Source organism: Alosa sapidissima, chromosome 23 (genome assembly GCF_018492685.1).
Source record: "Alosa sapidissima isolate fAloSap1 chromosome 23, fAloSap1.pri, whole genome shotgun sequence".
In the NCBI taxonomy this organism is placed as follows: domain Eukaryota; kingdom Metazoa; phylum Chordata; class Actinopteri; order Clupeiformes; family Clupeidae; genus Alosa; species Alosa sapidissima.
The window spans coordinates 4,943,827-4,949,233 of NC_055979.1; positions in this window are offsets into that span (position 1 = coordinate 4,943,827).

A 5,407-nucleotide genomic window follows, 5' to 3' on the forward strand; every position below is an offset into this window, starting at 1 on the left:
GCTATTTCGCGAGGTAGGCTATAGAGATCTTTCGGTTTCACACACAAAGTGCACTTAACTGTTCTTCATATCCTAACTGTCTCTGATAAATTGAAAATAATGAGCGTAGGCTTATGTCCATCGAGTCAGTTGCAGCCAGCCACATTTATCTTCAACCAGTAACAGGAGATACGTTCTGCTATTTGCGCAGTTGTCTGCGAATATGTATCAAAACATAACACCACTTAATTTCAGGTTAAAATGCATTGTAATGCGCGTTACTGAAGTTTGTACTGAGTAAAATATTACCCAATTGTTTTTTGTAATGCCTTACATTACTGTGTTACAGCAAAAAGCAATATATTATAGTAATTACATTACTTTTGTAACTCGTTACTCCCAACACTGCATACAAACACACACACACACACATACACAGACACTTTCTCTAATGTGGGCATGCAAAATAACCATGTTCTGGTCAGGTATATAATGTGGGGACAGATATTCAATAAGATGGCCTCAAAAGACTGTGTCCACAGTATGAGTGATACTGATGTTGCCATCGTGGGTTTACTGTGTTTACATAAATGGGACAAAGAATAATTATTACAATCCAACCATTTGTGGAGCATATCAGAGGAAAACTCTGACTACATGAACAGTTCAGTTGTTACAGAATTTGAGCCCTATAGTCCCCGGATGTTTTGGTGTATCCAATGTCATTGTGATGATATCATTGTCTAGTGTCTGACATCAATCTGTGGACTTCACTTGCATCCACTGAATTGATGGTGAGTATTGAATGCAATCCCCTTACTGAATGCATGTTAAGAGCACTCTTTTTTTAACTGACTAAACTCACTCACTGCCTTGCACAACAGACAGACTGAGGAAGTCATTCATCCCCAGGGCCATTGAACTGTTTAATGCAGTGGTCCCCAAACTACGGCCCGCCACCTCATTTTGGGTGGCCCCCCAAAACATGTCCGCGGTATATAGCATCTGGCCCGCATGGGAGTACGACATCGTCAAACTATAACTTCCGTAATTTCCCCCATTCATTCTCTATGGCGAGTCTTAACAGTACACATGTAATACTCTTTCTGTCCACTGGTGGTTGTTTTGGCGCTGTTTTGCGTTTGTCATCGAAAACGGAATGAAACGGAGGCCTACCTGCAAACAATGCAATAGGCTGACTGCATTAGTGCTCAAAGTATTCTAGAAGTGTATCAATTAATTTTTAATAACTAACTAAGTCAAGTCATATTTCTGGGACTTTCTGGGATAATTATTTCTATTTTGTATTCACTCGTTCAAATGTTCATACAAATTCACAAGTTCTCATCAGGTGAGTGAAAGTGGTCATTTCAGATGTTTTTGCCTGCACTTCATAAAACTCTCATAGTTTGAGAACTTCAAATTATTTGTAGGATATTGCTTGTTCACAACTTGAGCTGTGTATGCAAATACACAGAGTTCAGAGTTCACACATTTTGGATAAAATACACTTTTGGGACTGTTAAAGTCTTTTTATTAGTATTATTTCATTTGAGCTACATTTTACACTGATATGGCATGATGGCAATATAAACACAGCTAATAATGGTATTAAATTGCAGTAGCCTATGATTAAATGTAATGGAATATTCAACTAAGGTAGACTGCTGTTGTTCACAGCACTAAGCTATTTATGTTTACTTATATACTCCGAATCTCTGGCCCTCTCTTAGAGCCAGGCATAGTGAGCTGGCCCTAGGAAGAAAAAGTTTGGGGACCACTGGTTTAATGCATCACTTAAGGGAAGAGGAGAAATAGACTTCTCCGCATAGTCTGTCTGCCTTTTCACCACCTCCAATGTCTTGAACTGTCTGTCCACTATTCACTTTACATGTGTCTTCTGCCTCACTGTTTGCGTGCTGTATTAGCACATATGCACAACCCCTCCCTCCATGCCACATACCTTTCTTAATATAGTTATTTATATATAGATATATAGACTTTATTCTTGCACTGTTGCACTGTTTGACTTACTCATTTGCACCATCACCATGACACTCATTCACACAGAGCACCTTACCTTACCTTATGCACTGAGAACCACAGGCTCAGTCCCTGCTTTAGTCATTGCAAGCGCACCTGATTGATTATTCACCCACTATGTGGATACTGTGTTTTAGAATTGATTTTTATTAAGTTTTATTTAGTTTTATTTTTATTATTAATTTGTATTTTGTATATTTAGTATATTCTTTATCTTCTACAGTCCTTATTGCTTAAGTTGTGTTTTTTTATATTATATACTTTTAATGACTTTTTCTGCTGTTATTGAATGTGTGTGTGTTGTGTTATGTGTGTGTGTTGTCTGTATGCTACTGTGACCTTGAATTTCCCCTAGGGATCAATAAAGTATATCTATCTATCTATCTATCTATCTAAACAGCCTACTTATCTTCATTTGTAGAACCTCTTCACCAATGGCAGGTCCCAGTTAGTTGATATGTTAAAGGAGTGCACAGGCACAGTATACACACATGCACAAACAGAGAAAGACAAAGGGCCAATCTCAATTCTCTGTTTTACCCCTTCCCCTTCCCCTACCCCTTCATCTTACCCCTAGCCCTTGTCCCTCGAAACCGAATGGCAAGACATAGGGGTGAAGAATATTCCCCTTGGAAATGAGATAGGCCTACCACTAACCATAAGGGAGAGCTGGATGATTGAAACACTTGAATTAACGTAATTTACAGAGATCGTACCACACTGAAAGCTAATATTTTGTCACTAGCAACCTGTCTTATAGGCTATAATTGCATTTTCAGCTCGGAATAAAACCGTTCAGGAATTATTTCAACAACAGCTGAACGTGCCTATGTTCGTTCGCACCCTACCTTGGTCCGGGTGAATGAAACAGGGATGGGGGACAAAATAAACATGCAGTTTGCTATGTAAACATCCCACAACTCCTTTGATATTTTACAATAATATCCAAATGGTCGTTACTTGACATAGCCTATGCGAGGAGTCGGCAGCAGTAGGCCTATGCAGCATTCATATCAGACGAGCGGTAAAAAAGTTCCGCGAATTTAGCTGCTGTTGGACTTTACATTTCTGACATGGTATGCTGCCAATTCGCGGGGTAGACATGGAAATATGTAAAATGCGAGACATTCGCGCAAATAATTATATGCTGTTAACATTCACAAAACAGCGATTTTTTTAAAACTTCCTCGTGAAGAACAGGACCTTCAATATATGGTCACAAGATTGAATGCAACATAAAATAATTACCATTTTAATTTTATAATCCTTATTAATGCCTACATTTCATGTCAATGAATCTCTCGGTGTGCTTATTTTTCCGGTGTGAGCGGTGTATGTTGGGTATTTCTCTTACCCCTCGGTTTCAAGTAAGCTCCCGATCTTACTTGGTTTTAAGGGGCATCTACCCCTTGCCCTTATCCCTACCCCTCGATCGAAATGAGAATTGAGATAGCCCTTCGTCTCACGTGCACGCGCAAAACTAAGGGGAAGGGGGAAGGGGTAAAATAGAGAATTGAGATTGGCCCAAAGTGAGAGAGAGAGAGAGAGAGAGACGGAGTGAGAGAGAGAGAGAGAGACAGGGAAGCTTAACATGGTTCAGGCTTGTGGCTGTGGCGAGTCATGCACCTGCAGCTATAAAGCTCTTTAGGCAGCCCAGTCCGTCTCCCCAGATTCTCACAAAGGGTCACTTTAAACAAAACCACAAACATGCTGCGCCTCTCTGACTGGTCTGAAACATGCTGCGCCTCTCTGACTGGTCTGATGGCCACTTAGACCAGTCGGGATGAATGCCTGAAGGAAGACTCGGATGAAGAGACATGCTGCCTTGCATTTACACATACCAAGAAGCAAGATTGCCAGTCGCAAAATATTTATGATGAAGATTTTAAATATATATATATACAGTATATATACAAATATATAAATATATATTTGTATTAGACTGTGGTCATTGACAACAACAGACAGGACATGTGTGAGTAGTTATGCATGTGTGCACCTGCTCCCTGCTCAGTCCCATCAAGAGAACAAAGATGACCTTTGACCTGTGAGTGTAAGCTCCTTGTTCGAGGAGCAGCTGCTGAATGCCCACTGGGCCGTTAGGAGAAGATGAGTGGAGCTCTCGGACATGTTCTCTGGGCGCTCGACAACCAGCTTGGGCTTTATCATTCCTCTCTTCTTGTCTCATTTACATGTCAGTTGTGTGGCCCAGACCAAAGGTCCAACCTGACATCGTTTCTGACTAACTGGGTGTCTAGCTCTCTTTCCTTTTCATTGGAAGTGGTGTATTTTTAGGTTTAAATCAAATGAGAGAGAGACAATGGATACTAAACTACATTTTGTCTCGCATTGGTGGATGTGACACATCACACAACAAGTGAGCCTAGTAAAAAGACACCACTTCCAATGAAAAGGAAAGAGGTTGGACCGTTGGTGCATTCCTTAAAGTCATAGAGGAGATCAGCTATTGTGTAGCTTGGGGAATCCTGTCTGTCCTGAAATATTGATACTTTGCTTGTTTTTTTTAAGTAAATAGAATTGGGGGAAAAAAGCACAAAGCAATTATGTTTATCTATTTTAAACAAAAATCACTACCTCCACGGTGTAAATGTTCAATAAGCTACTGTAGTAGTTAATGATTACGCAACACTGACAGTGTCACTGTAACCCCCCAGTGCTCTCAGACTGATAAGAAGCCAGTCTGGGTCAAAATGTCAGAGTAGAAAGCTAGAATGGTTAATGTTTAAAGTCAAATAGGAGTGTATAAATAGAAAGGGGTTAGGCTATAAATAAAAAAAAAATAAACAGTGGCAATGTTCAATTTCCCACAACACAATCGGAGTTGATTGTGAACTTCGACTTTTACCAATTACCCGTATGTAGCATATTAAGCGCTTTGGGTTGCACTCATAAAGAAATGGCTAGCTTTTGTGAACTAACCTTACTTCCCTTATGTAACTGCGCAATAGTGCTGTAGCTGTGGCAAATTGAGAATATCACAAAAACATGCATCAACACATTTCATAAACATTTGCAAAACCTGTTATTCAGAGCTGATGTTGAGTAGGTTATTAGCTCTAGTAGCTTAAGGATACAAGGATTTTATTTTTCACATACATAGAGATACTTTGTAAAACAAATATTTTTATAGTCCATGTAGACTAGACCTATGCAGCCTACTCCAAATAAGTAGACTAGGAGTTAGTCATATGTTACTGCTTGGTTAAGGCTGCATTAAAACTAGCGTTCAGGTGTTGCTTTTAGGGCTTTTTTGCGAGGGGGTTTGTAGACACCTAATCCATCTAATTGGCAACAAGAAGGGGGTCCACTTGTTTCGTGATGGCAACACAAAAAGTTTAACTTCAACACGAAAGTCTGCTTAAAA